This window comes from Rhincodon typus, chromosome 39 (assembly GCF_021869965.1).
Source record: "Rhincodon typus isolate 14 chromosome 39, sRhiTyp1.1, whole genome shotgun sequence".
In the NCBI taxonomy this organism is placed as follows: domain Eukaryota; kingdom Metazoa; phylum Chordata; class Chondrichthyes; order Orectolobiformes; family Rhincodontidae; genus Rhincodon; species Rhincodon typus.
In genome coordinates, this window is record NC_063370.1 from 14,035,024 (window position 1) to 14,048,211 (window position 13,188).

Below are 13,188 nucleotides of genomic sequence, written 5' to 3' on the forward strand. Positions count from 1 at the left end.
TGGCGTTGGGAGTGGGGGGAGGGTGGTTGAATGGGGGTGAGGGTGGGGATGGGGGTGGGGGAGGGTGTTTAAATAGGGGTGGGTGAATGGTGGTGGGAGTGGGGGGAGGTGGGACGTCATAGAGGGGTTGCAGAGTGGAGTATGTCCAGGGGAGAGGGAAGAAGAAGTTTGAGGGTGAGCTGGAATGAGAGAACATTAAACACCCTGCTCAAATGTATATAATGTGAATGTTGTCAATGTGGAAAGTACTTTTTAAAGAGCCATTCAGCTACTTTCCTTTTATTGCCTTCAGGAATTGTTGCAGAGTTGTGAATGTTTTTGTTGTTTTTATAAAATGAGACATCCTTTTGAAGGTTTTTGTCTTGCACTCATCAGGATAGAGGAAAGAATGTCAAGAATGTCACATTTTGAAGGGAGCAACAATTTATAATGCTCGAGGAAAAGGTGCTGATTTGTTGGGTCGTAGAGTCATAGTGTCACACAGCACGGAAACAGACCATTCGGCCCAACCTGTCCATGCCGATCAAGTTTCCCAAACTAAACTAATCCAATTGCCTGCATTTGGCTCATATCCCTCTAAACCTTCCCTATCCATGTACCTAACCAAATGTCTTTCAAACGTTGTAACTGTCACTGTATCCACCACTTCCTCTGGCAGTTCATTCTGCATACAAACCACCGTCTGTGTAAAAAAAGGTTGCCACTCAGGTCCCTTTTAAATCTTTCTCCTCTCACCTTAGAAATATGCCCCTTAGTTTTGAACTTCCCCACCCTAGGGAAAAGACCCTTGTCATTCACCTTATCTATGCCACTTATAATTTTATAAACCCCTACAAGATCATCCCTAAACCTTGTACGCACCAGTGGAAAAAGTTCCATCCTATCCAGCCTCTCCTTATAAAACCCTCCAGTTCTGGTAACATGCTGGTAAATCTTTTTGAACTGTCTCCAATTTAGTAATAGAATAAAATAGCAATTTATTGTCACTTGCATTAATGAAAATACAGTTAGATGTGTGTAAGTTGACACAATTTGGTGCCATTTTAATTACAGAAATTATAAAAAGAAATAATGGAGACAGAGTTAGGACAAAGTTCATCTTTTGTTCTCTCTGTTGCTCCTGGGTTTGTGGAGTGGCTACAGGATGCCGCTGCAGAAGCTGCCCTGAAGCTGCCAAAGCGAGGATTTCTGCATCGGATCCACCACACTGCCACTGCCAAAGCCTACACCGAAGCCACTGTATCACTGCCATAGTGAGAAGGGACCAATGCCGAAGCCTTCGTTTCTTCAGTCGCTGCCCAAAGCTGCCACATTGCTGCTGTAGCCACCAGGAATGAACCGGAGCCACCGTGCTGTTACTGCTGAAACCTCCGCCAGGAGGTATGGACCAGACCCATCGACGATGAAGGCACAGCCACCACGACCGCGAGGGACGGCCATCCAGATCCACCGTGCCACTGCCACAGCAGGACCTCATAACCGCCTTCCTCCACCACAACCTCAGAACAGAAGGAAAGGTGAACTCTGATCCAAAAGAAAGACGAAGAAATGAGGAAACAAAACAAAACAAAAGAACAAGCAAGAAGATGGCCGGCAAGATGAGCTGGAGCATATGGGCACAGAGCCCGAACACTCCCTACCCTGCCGCCACTGCCATCTTGGAAAACCCTTCCGATAGCAGGGTGACCAAAACTGCACACAGTACTCCAGAAGAGGTCTACCAAAATCCTGTACAGCCTTAACATAACGTCCCGACTTCTATACTCAATGGTCTAAGCAATGAACGCAAGCATGCTAAATGCTTTCTTAACCACCCTGTCTATCTCTGTCACAAATTTCAAAGAACTAAGGACCTGAACCCCTAGGTTTCGCATTTATCTCCATTAAACTCCATCTGCAATTCCTCAGCCCATTGGCTCAATTGTTAAAGATCCCTTTGTAATCAACCAATTAGAGTCAACTTGCCAGTTAATCAATATTGTTTTCTTATGCAAGTTGCAAAACCAGCATTTGGGCCATTTCACAGGGCAGTTAAGAATCAACCGCATCATTGTGGGTCTAGATCTTTTCGTCCTTGGGTATAGTGCCGGAAGATTGGAGACAGGCAAACATCATTCCCTTGTCCAAAAAAGGGAATAGGGATAACCCTGGAAATTACAGGCCAGTTAGCCTTATGTCAAGCAAATTATTGGAAAGGGCTCTGAGAGATAGGATTTATGATCACTTGGAAAGGCACAGTTTGATTCGAGATAGTCAGCATGGATTTGTGAGGGGTAGATCATGCCTCACAAACCTTATTGAATTCTTTGAAGAGGTGACCAAACACGTGGATGAAGGTAGAGCAGTGGATGTGGTATACATGGATTTAAGTAAGGCGTTTGATACGGTTCTCCATGGTAGGCTCATACAGAAAGTAAGGAGGAATGGGATAGAGGGAAATGTGGCAGATTGGATTCAGAATTGGCTAACCCTTAGAAGACAAAGGGTGGTAGTGGGCGGAAAATATTCAACATGGTGCTCAGTCACGATGGTGTACCACAAGGATCTGTTCTGGGTCCTCTTCTATTTGTGATTTTTGTAAATGATTTGGATGAAGGAGTGGAGGGGTCGATTAGTAAGTTCGCGGACAATACGAAGGTGGGTCGAGTTGTGGATAGTGCGGAGGGTTGTTCTAGGTTACAAAGGGACATTGATAGGATGCAGAGCTGGGCTGAGAAGTGGCAGATGGAGTTTAACCCTGAGAAGTGTGAGGTGATTCATTTTGGAAGGACAAACTTGAAAGCAGAATACAGGGTTAACGGAAAGATTCTTGGCATTGTGGAGGAGCAGAGGGATCTTGGGGTTCATGTCCACAGTTCCCTGAAAGCTGCCACCCAGGTGGATAGAGTTGTTAAGAAGGCATATGGTGTGTTAGCTTTCATTAATCAAGGGATTGAGTTCAAGAGCCGTGAAGTTATGCTCCAGTTATACAAAAGCCTGGTTCGGCCACATCTAGAGTATTGTGTCCAGTTCTGGTTACCTCATTACTGGAAAGATGTGGAAGTGTTGGAAAAGTTGCAGAGGAGATTTACCAGGATGTTGCCTGGAATGGAGGGAATGTCTTACGAGGAAAGGTTGAGAGAGCTAGGGCTTTCGTCTTTAGAACAAGGAAGGATGAGATGTGACTTGATAGAAGTGTAAAAAATGATCAGAGGTATAGACAGAGTGGATAGCCAGAGTCTTTTTCCTTGAGTGGAGGTAGCTATTACGAGGGGACATAGTTTTAAAGTGAGTGGAGGTAGACATAGGGAGTGGTAGGGGCATGGAATGCATTGCCAGAGAGGGTAGTGGAGTCGGCCTCATTAGGGACATTTAAGCAGCTATTCGATAGGCATATGGATGATAGCATAAGGTAGGAGTGGAGGTTAGATAGACCTTAGGTTTAGGGTAAAAGTTCGGCACAACATCGTGGAGCGAAGGGCCTGTACTGTGCTGTACTGTTCTATGTTCTAGATTCACATATAGGTTGGACCGGGTAAGTACAGCAGATTTCCTTCCCTAAAGTACATTTGTGACCCAGAGGGGATTTTACAACAATCGATGATAGTTTCATGGTCATCGTTACGGAGATTAGCTTTAGATCTGATTTATTAATTGAATTTATATTCTACCAGCTCCTGTGAATGAATTTGAACCCATGTTCCTAGCGCATTAGTGTGGGATAGTAATGTACAGTGACATAGCAATGATGCCACCACCTTTCCTGATTAAAACCGCCTTGAATCTTTTGATTAGATTCCAGATTCTAACTCATTCCTAGGTATCTGTTATTCTCGATAAATCACCCTGAAACCCCCATTTAGATTGCAGCCTGTAACTCACTTTGGTCTATCACTCTTCTGTACATGGATGTGTAAAATCCAGGTGATTGGAGATTCAGAATGTGGCACAACAGAGAGACAAGAGTAAGCTGCAGATTAGAATCTAACCCAGAAACTTTAAAACAAGTGAAATAGAATTGAGTGGAGTAATAGTTATTAATTGTGCTTTGGGGATTAACATAAAGGAGGAACTAAAAGGTACAGAAATTATCTAAGAAAGTGGAATCTTGTCTAGGTCCTCTGGTAGCAGCTGTAGAGTGGCATAAATACAGAAATTTAGGTGAATGTGTAATACAGTGTGCTAAATTACTCTGTAAACAGAGACAGACAACTGCTCTGACTTACTGCAAATCGAGGAATTAATGTTGGTTTTAACTCCCAAATAAATTCCAGTTAGCAGATGAGATCATGTTCCGAAAGCAGCAGATTTCTTGCATGTGTTCAGAACAGTTTCTTGCCAAAATCTGTCTCAAAACAACGTGGTTTAATTGCCATATTAGGTTTAATAAGGGGCAACAGCTAGATTTAATTATTGTATCACTATTGATCTGATAAGTTAAGTTCATTCTCACAATCATAATATGATTGAGTTGAATTTTTTTTTGTTAGCGGGCAATTAAGATTATACATCCAGGAAAGGACAGTTTCAAAGGAGTGAGAGTGTCCACAGTAAACGAATCTGTTCGTGAATAAAATAGCATAAGATTGGAGGTGTTAAAACTATAATGCAGTGTGCTACGGAAACAGTTTCTAACCACGAGGGCTTAATAATGAAATATAAAAAAGATATTGTGTAAGGTGTCCAAATCAACATGACATTTTTAAGTTGCCTAGAATGCACTGCCTGGAAGTGTGGTGGAGGACAAGTTCAATTGAGACATGCAAGAGGGACATTGGATGACTATCTGACTAAAAATAACAGGCGAGGACATGGGGAGAAAGCAGGAGATTGGCATGAGTTAATGACTCTCATTTTACTGAGCCGATGCGGGCACGATGGGCCAAGTGGCCTCTTTCTGTGCTGTGAGATTTCTGCGATTTGGTGATATTCGGGTGTGCCTCAGAATCGTGGACAATGAGTAAAGACTGGTGAAGGAAAATAGAAACTTTTAAGAGGCATGCTGCAAAGTTCCATACATTGACCGTACGTGGGGTGTCACGGTGGCTCAGTGGTTAGCACTCACAGCGCCAGGGACCTGGGTTCGATTCCACCCTCGGGCGACTGTCGGGTTTACACATTCTCCCTGTGTCTGCGTGGGTTTCCTCTGGGTGCTCCGGTTTCCTCCCACAGTCACAATGATGTGCAGGTTAGGTGCTTGGCCATGGGAAATGTAGGGTTACAGGGACAGGGTAGAGGCATGGGTCAGGGTGGGATGCTCTTTGGAGGGTCAGTGTGGACTTGATGGGCCAAATGGCCTGCTTCCACACTGTAGGGATTCTATGATTCTTCAATGAAGACTACAAGACAAATGAAGAGTTGCTGGAAGTTGCAAGAGCAGAAAGAACTCTGAGAAGTGAAGGGCACTAAAGTACGTTGATCTATTGGTCAAAGCTGAAAGCTACAGAGATCTCTTCTCAAGGGCAAAATGGAGAGCAGCAGAAAGAAGAGTCATCCTAGGTGTACATAGAACAATACAGCACAGGAACAGGCCCTTCGGCCCACCATGTCTCTGCCAACCATGATGCTATTCTAAACTAATCCCATCTGCCTGCACATGGTCTATTTCCCTCTATTCCCTGCTTGGTCATGTGTCTGTCTAATTGATGCTTAAACGTTGCTATCATATCTGCTTCTGTCACCTCCCTGCAGCATTTTCCAGGCACCAAACACGCCCTTGTCAAAAAAACACTTTCCTTGCACATCTCCTTTAAACTTTCTCTGTCACACCTTAAACCTATGCCCCCCCCCTAGTACGTGACATTTCCATCTTGGGAAAAAGACTCCAACTATCCACCCTATCCATGCCCGTCATAATTGTATGTACATCTGTCAGGTCACCCCTCAACCTCTGACGCTCTAATGAAAACAATCCAAGTTTTTTCCAACCTCTCCTTATAGCTAATACAGTTCAATCCAGGCAAAATCCTGGTAAAGCTCATTTATACCGTCTCCAAAGCCTCAGAATCCTTCCTATAGTGGGGTGACCAAAACTGCACACAATAATCCAAATGGGGCCTAACTAAAGTTTTATACAGCTGCAACATGTTTTGTCAACTTTTACACCCAATGCCCTGGCCGATGAAGACAAGCATGCCGTGTGCCTTTTTTTTAACCACCTTATCCATTCATGTTGCCACTTTCAGGGAGCTATGTACTTGGACCCAAGGTTCCTCTGTATATCAATGCTCCTTAGGGTCCTGCCATTTACTGTATACTTTCCTCTTGCATTTGATCTCCAAAATTCATCACCTCACACTTAGTGAGATTAAACTCCATCTGCTATTTCTCTGCCTAACTTTCCAACTGATCTATATCCTGCTGTATCATTTGACAACCTTCCTCACTATCCACAACTCCACCAATTTTTGTGTCGTCTGCAAACTTAGTAATCAGACATCTACATTTTCATCCAAATCTTTTATAATTATTACAAGCAGCAGAGGTCCCAGCACTGATCCTTGCAGAACACCTTTGGTCACAGACCTCCAGTCAGAAAAACACCTCTCCATAATTACCCTCTTGTCTTCTATGACTAAGCCAACCTTGTATCCAACTTACCAACTCACTGTGAATCCCATGTGACTTAATCTTCTGAACCCAACATACCATGAGGAACCTTGTCAAATGCCTTAGTAAGGTCCATGTAGATAACATGCTTTGCCCTGCCTTACCCTCATCAATCATCTTTGTCACTTACTTTTCCTCAAAACTCAACCAAATTTATGAGACAGGACATTCCCCCCATAGAAAGCTATGCTGACTATCTCCAATAAATCTGTTCTTTTCCAAATGCAAGTAAGGCCTGTCCCTAAAAATCGTCTCTAATAATTTCCCTACCCCTAATATAAGGCTCACCAGCCTGTGATACCTTGGATTATCCCTGTTGTCCTTCTTAAACAAAGGAACAACATTGGCTGTTCTCCAGTCCTCTGGGACCTTGCTTGTGGATAAAGAGGATACGAAGATCTGTGTCAAGGCCCCAGCAATCTCCTCCCTTGCCTGTATCCTGGGATAGATCCCATCAGGCCCTGGGTTTTTCAAGCCACCCAGCACCACCACCTCCTTAATATTGACATGCCCCCGAATATTAACATACCGCTCCCTCATCTTACCATCATCCAACTCCTCGGTGAATACCAATGTGAAATACTTATGAAGGCCCTCACCTACTTCCTCTGGCTCTGTGCATTAATTCCCTCCTTTTGTCCTTGAGCAGACATACTCTCTCCCTCGCTACCCTCTTGCTCCTACTAATACATCTAAAATACCTTGGGAGTCTCCCACTTGCCAAGGACATTTCTTGGCCCCTTCTAGCCCTCCTAATTCCGTGTTTAAGTTCTTTCCTTCTTATATTCCTCAAGGTCCTGGTCTGTTTCCAGTTTCCTAAACCTTACATATGGTTTTTTCTCCGTTTTTGATTAAAATGGATGACAGATATCACACAGTAGTTGTGGATGAGCTACTGTAGGCCAGTTGCTGATTGGCTGGCTTGTGTTGCAGGGAGATAGCAATGGTGCAGATTCAGTTACCATACTGACCGAGGTCACTATGAAGATCCTGTTTATTCACCTTCTCCTGTGGTATGGTGACCCTCAGGCTAACCTCACCACCGGTCATATCTCTCTCTCTCTCTCTGGAGGACAAGTCTTCAGTACTATTGCAGAATGTTGTCAGGGCCCATAGCCTTTGCAGTACCTCAGTGTCTCCAACTGTTTCTTGATATCATGTGAAGTGAATTGAATTGGCTGAAGACTGGAATGCTGGGGACCACTGGAGGAGGCCGAGATGGATCATACACTCGGCACTTATGGCTGAAGGTTTCTGCGAATGCTTCAGCCTTATCTTCTGCAATGATGTGCTGGGCTCTTCCATCATTGAGGATGCGGATATTTGTGGAGCCTCCTCCTCCACTGAATTGTTTAATTGTCCACCACCATTCACGAGTGGATGTGAGCAGGACTGCAGAGCTTAGATCTGATCCATTAGTTGTGGGATCGCTTAGCTCTGTCTATCGCTTGCTGCTTTCGCTGTTTGGTGTGCAAGTAGTCCTGTTTGGTGGCTTCATCAGGTTGATACCTCATCTTCAGGTATGCCTAGTGCTGCTCCTGGCATGCCCTCCTGCACTCTCCATTGAACCAGGGTTGATCCCCAGGCTTGATGGTAATGGTTGTGTGGGGGATATGCCGGGCCATGAGGTTACAGATTGTGCTGGAGTACAATTCTGCTGCTGTTAATGGCCCACAGCGCCTCATGGATGCCCAGTCTTGAGTTGCTAGATCTGTTTGAAATTTGTCCCATTTAGCACGGTGTTAGTGCCGTACAGCACTTTGGGGTCACACTGTGGTTAGCACTGCTGCCTCATAGCGTCAGGAACCCGGGTTCGACAGTGACTGTCTTGCAGAGTTTGCACATTCTCCCTGTGTATGTGTGGGTTTCCTCCGGGTGCTCCAGTTTCCTCACACAGGCCAAAGATGTACAGATTAGATGGATTGGCCATGGGAAATGCAGGGTTACGGGGACAGTATTGGTGTGTGGGATGCTCTTCAGAGGGTTGATGTGGACCCGATGGCCTGCTTCAACACTGTATGAATCTAACACGATGAAGGAATTCTCAAAGTGAAGCGGAGTTTTCATCTCGACAAGGACTGTGTGGTGGCCACTCTTACCAATTGCTGTCATGGACAGATGCACTTGCAGCTGGCAGATTGGTAAGGATGAGGTTATGTATGTTTTTCCCTCTTGTTGGCTCCCTCACCACCTGTTGCAGACCCAGTCTAGCAGCTATGTCCTGTAGTACCCAACCAGCTCAGTCAGTATTACTGCTGCTGAGGTGGTGGACATTGGAGTCCCTCAGCTGGAGTACATTCTGTGCCTTTGCCATCTTCAGAGGTTCACCCAAGCTTTATTCAACTTGAAGGAGCACTGATTCATCAGCTGGGGGCTGAGGTAACTGGCAATCAGCCAGACATTTCCTTGCCCATGTTTGACTTAATGACATTAAGGCTTCATGGGGTCTGGAGTCAATACTGAAGACTCTGAGGGCAGACTGTATGCCACTGTGCTGCCACGTCTTCTGGGCCTGTCCTGCTGATGGGACAGGGCATATCTAAAGTCAGTAATAGTGGTGTCATAATATATGATACCATGAGTTTGACTGTGTCAGGCTGTTGCTTGGTTAGTCTGGGGGACACCTCTCCCAATTTTGGCATAAGCCCCCAGAAGTTGGTCATGAGAACTTTGCAGGATTGAATGAGCAGTGTTTACTGTTGTAATTTCTGGTATCTAGGTTGGTGCAGGTGTCTGATTTCATTCCTTGGAGCAGTTGTATGTAACTGGGCTGTTTCAGAGGGCAGTTAAGAGCCTGTCATATTGCTGTCTGGAGTCACATGGAGTCTACATTGGGTAAGAATGTCAGGTTTCCTTTCCTGAAGGACATTAGTGACCCAGATGGTATTTTACAACAATAGTTACATGGTCAGCACTAGACTAGCATTTAATTTCGTATTTTATTGAATTCATGTTTCGACACCTGCCAGAACATTAGCTTGGGCCTCTGGATTACTGGTCTAGTAACAGCACCACTACACTACCACTTTCCCTACAGTGGAGGAAGATGACAGCATGCGGATTGAGCATTAAATCCGGAATGAAGTTGGCTCAATCTTTAGTCATGATTGACTCAAGCAAATTACTACTGAAGGGAGAGACATGCAGACAGAGATTTCTCTCTTGCTATATCAGGACAAATGCAAGAATGTCAAATGTGAAATGATCATGACAATTTATACAATGGGGGAAAAGGGTATATGAATTGGTTTGCTTGTCCATGCCGATTAGCCAGGTAGAAAGCAGGGTCCTGAGTAATTTAGAAAAGGTGCGAGACTTCAACATATTCATTTGTTTGTAGAGAATGGGTCTGTGTATCTAAATGTATGTCGCTTCCCAGTAACCAGTCAGCCAGCAACCTTTGCCCCTGTAGACTCCGTTATCGTGATCATTTGCATTTTGCTCATGTTGCTTTTTTTCTATTAATTCATGGGATGAAGGCCAGTATTTTATCGCCCATCCCTAATTGCCCAGAGGACAGTTAAGTATCAACCACATTGCTGTAGGTCTGGAGTCACATGTTCGCCGAACCAGGTAAGGATGGCAGTTTCCTTCTCTAAAGGACATTAGTGAACCAGATGGGTTTTTCCTGACAATTGAGAATTGATTCATGATCACCATTTGAGTCTTAATTCCAGTTTTTAAAAAAAATTGAATTCAGATTCCACCATCTGCCATGGCAAGATTCAAACCTGGTCCCCAGAACATTATCTGGGTCTCTGGATTAACAGTGATAATACCACCAAGCCATCACCACCTCCGGGTCCTGGTGAGTGCAAGATGAAACACTTTAGCAACAAGTCTCTCTGTAGTGCTGAAGGAAATAATGGTGCCTAAAGACTTTCAGACCCCCAGGCCAGAAGGGTCTTTGGCCTGTGGCTTCAAGAAAGTGGGTGAGATTGTTTCAAATGCCCTGACTTGGATCTTCTGGTGTTATCTTGGATTCTAGAGATATTGGAACAATGGTGCTTATTACAGTGCCATTCAAGGAAAGGCTGGTGAGAACCCAGGGAATTCTTGACCATTCAGCCTATCGCCTGCTGCTGGGAAATGCCTGGGAATCTCTAGTTAATTTCAGGATGACTGAAGTTTTTCAGCTGGTCAGAGAGAGCCAGCATGGATTTGTAACATGACTGATGAATTTGATGGAGTTTTTCTCTGGAAAAGTTACTGAACTGGTGGACAGTGGGATGACTATGGGTGTTCTTTTTATGGACTTCCCGCGAGCTTTGGTAAAGCTCCTCATAAGTGACTGCTCCCTGAAGCTGAAGATCATGGAGGAGAGGGCCTTATTGAGCTGGTTAGGACTTTAACTGTGTCAGGAAAGTCAGGGATAATGGGCACGTTAGTTGACAGGATATGACGAGTGGCATCCCTTAAGATGCAGGGGATCCCACCCATTGATTGGTGCCACCAATTAGAGGCTGCCAGCTCTCTTGACCATGAGTGTCATTGGTGAGGGGAGGCAGTATCTGCTGTGAGGGCAACACCCACCTGAGGCTGGAACTGTACCTGAATCCCAGGCCAGTTGTGAGTGATGGTTGGCAGGGAGGGTTGGTTTTGGCAATGAGGCTATGGTTTTGGCTGTGACTCTCAATTGGGCTCCTTTTCCATTGTTGTCCCTCCATCAGCCACAGAGTGACTTTGAACAAGGAACAGGCACTGCACTCCACACTCAGCTCCCCCCTCTACCCATTGTCAATGTAACAAGCCTCCACCTCCACCCCCATGCCATCACTGGTAAGATGAGGCTCAGGAATGGTCAGTCATTGGCCGAATGGGGGCCTTGATTGACAGGGAAGACCATCCATGTGAAGGTTGGAGGTGCTGGAGTCAGTACATGCTGGCCTCTGGCCCGATTAAGCCTCCTTCTCTGCCCGTCCCCATGGGGAAAGGCACTAGTCTCTGCTTACAGACAAACGCTTACAGCTCATCTTTTCCAGAGTGAGTTTAGGAATCCTTTCTACACACGAAGTATCACTTGGGATTCTCCTCCCAGTGATTCTGCGCCAATTTCTAAGTTTGAATCTGAGGTAGTTAGATGTCCGATACGGGAGTGAATATATTGAACAAGGTCATAGTTCAGCCATGAGCTTGGTGAATGGTTGGATAGGCTCGAAGGATTAAATAAACTATTTCTACATTTGTATTCTTATTGTTATTCCAACCCACTACCCACTCAATTAGATTCCAGCCTTTAATGCATTCTCAAGTTTTGGATATCTTTAGAGATTAATCTCGAGTATGGCTGACAAAAGAAAGACTTTTTTGAAGCTTTGTTTTATCTTGCACTCATCAGGATGATTCACAAGACTATCAACGTATTGAGAAGACAGCATCAATACTGTGTGAGAGGAGTGTGCTTGTTGATTGGCAATTGGACTCTGGCTAGGCATTGTCCTGGAGAATGCACTGGTTAGATGATGACTGACAGTTAACTGAGCTTTGTTTAAAATTTAAACCGGGCAGCTTCCAGTGATTGGTCAAGGCGTTGCCATGAGAAATGAGCCAGAGAATGGCTGTCATTTATTTGCTGAGTTGAAACAGGCGCAGTGTGTGGACATGTTCCTTCTGTCTGCACAGAACAGGGCCCTGTATGTTAATACATGAAACTTACAGTACACAAGCACCACACTATAAGCCTATCTGACAATTGGTTATCAGAATAATTCTTTGCATGTTAACAAATTCTGTGCTACCAAATGGCATTTACATGGATCCCCTGAAACCCTCACTTAAATAGTAATTCATTACTCGCCGTCTGTTACTAAGTGTAAACCCCCACCAAAATCATCAATTAGATTCTAGCCTGTAGTTAATCCCAGGTATTTTTTATTCTATATATAAATTTTGTGAACTCTGTGATTAGATTCCAACCTGCAATCTGTTCTTGGCTCTGTGCTATTTTGTATATAAACTAGCTAAATCCTTTGACTAAATTCTCGCCTGAATCTCTCTGTTGGATTATCTGTTGTTTTATATATCAACCACTTGTGCTGCTCAATCAGATTCCAGTCTGTAACACTTTCTTGGGGATTTGTTTTTCTATCTATAACCTTTGATTAGACTTCAGCGTGATCTCACTCTCAGATCTCCCGTTATCCTGCATAAACCGTGATGAAATTCCAGACTTGAATTCCGGCTTTATTTCGTACTGAATAAAGCTTCGGAGAGAGATGGGAATCTGTTCTATTTATGATTCTCACTAACTGTCCAATTAGAGTTCCTTCAGTTACACTTTCACAAGTACCTATTATTCTATATGTAAACCCCCAAACATTCATTGCAGCCTGTCATTTGTTATTAGAATCATAGAATTCCTACAGTGCTGAAACACGCCATTCAGCCCAACGGGTCCACACTGTCCCTCTGAAGAGGATCCCACCCACGCCCACTGCCCTACCCTATCCCTGTATCCCTGCATTTCCCATGGCTAATCCCCGTAGCCTGTAGATCGCTGGACACTATGGGGTAATTTAGCATGACCAATCCACCTAACTTCCCACCTAATGTCGGAGGAAACCGGAGCACCCGGAGGAAACCCATGTAGACACGGGGAGA

At 44.5% G+C, this 13,188-nt stretch overlaps 1 protein-coding gene across 1 annotated transcript in view; it reads left to right on the forward strand.

The window, feature by feature from the left end:
• Nucleotides 1–13,188, forward strand: part of LOC109931130 (spectrin beta chain, non-erythrocytic 1-like) — a 48,245-nt gene that overhangs the window by 16,865 nt on the left and 18,192 nt on the right. The window lies entirely within an intron of this gene.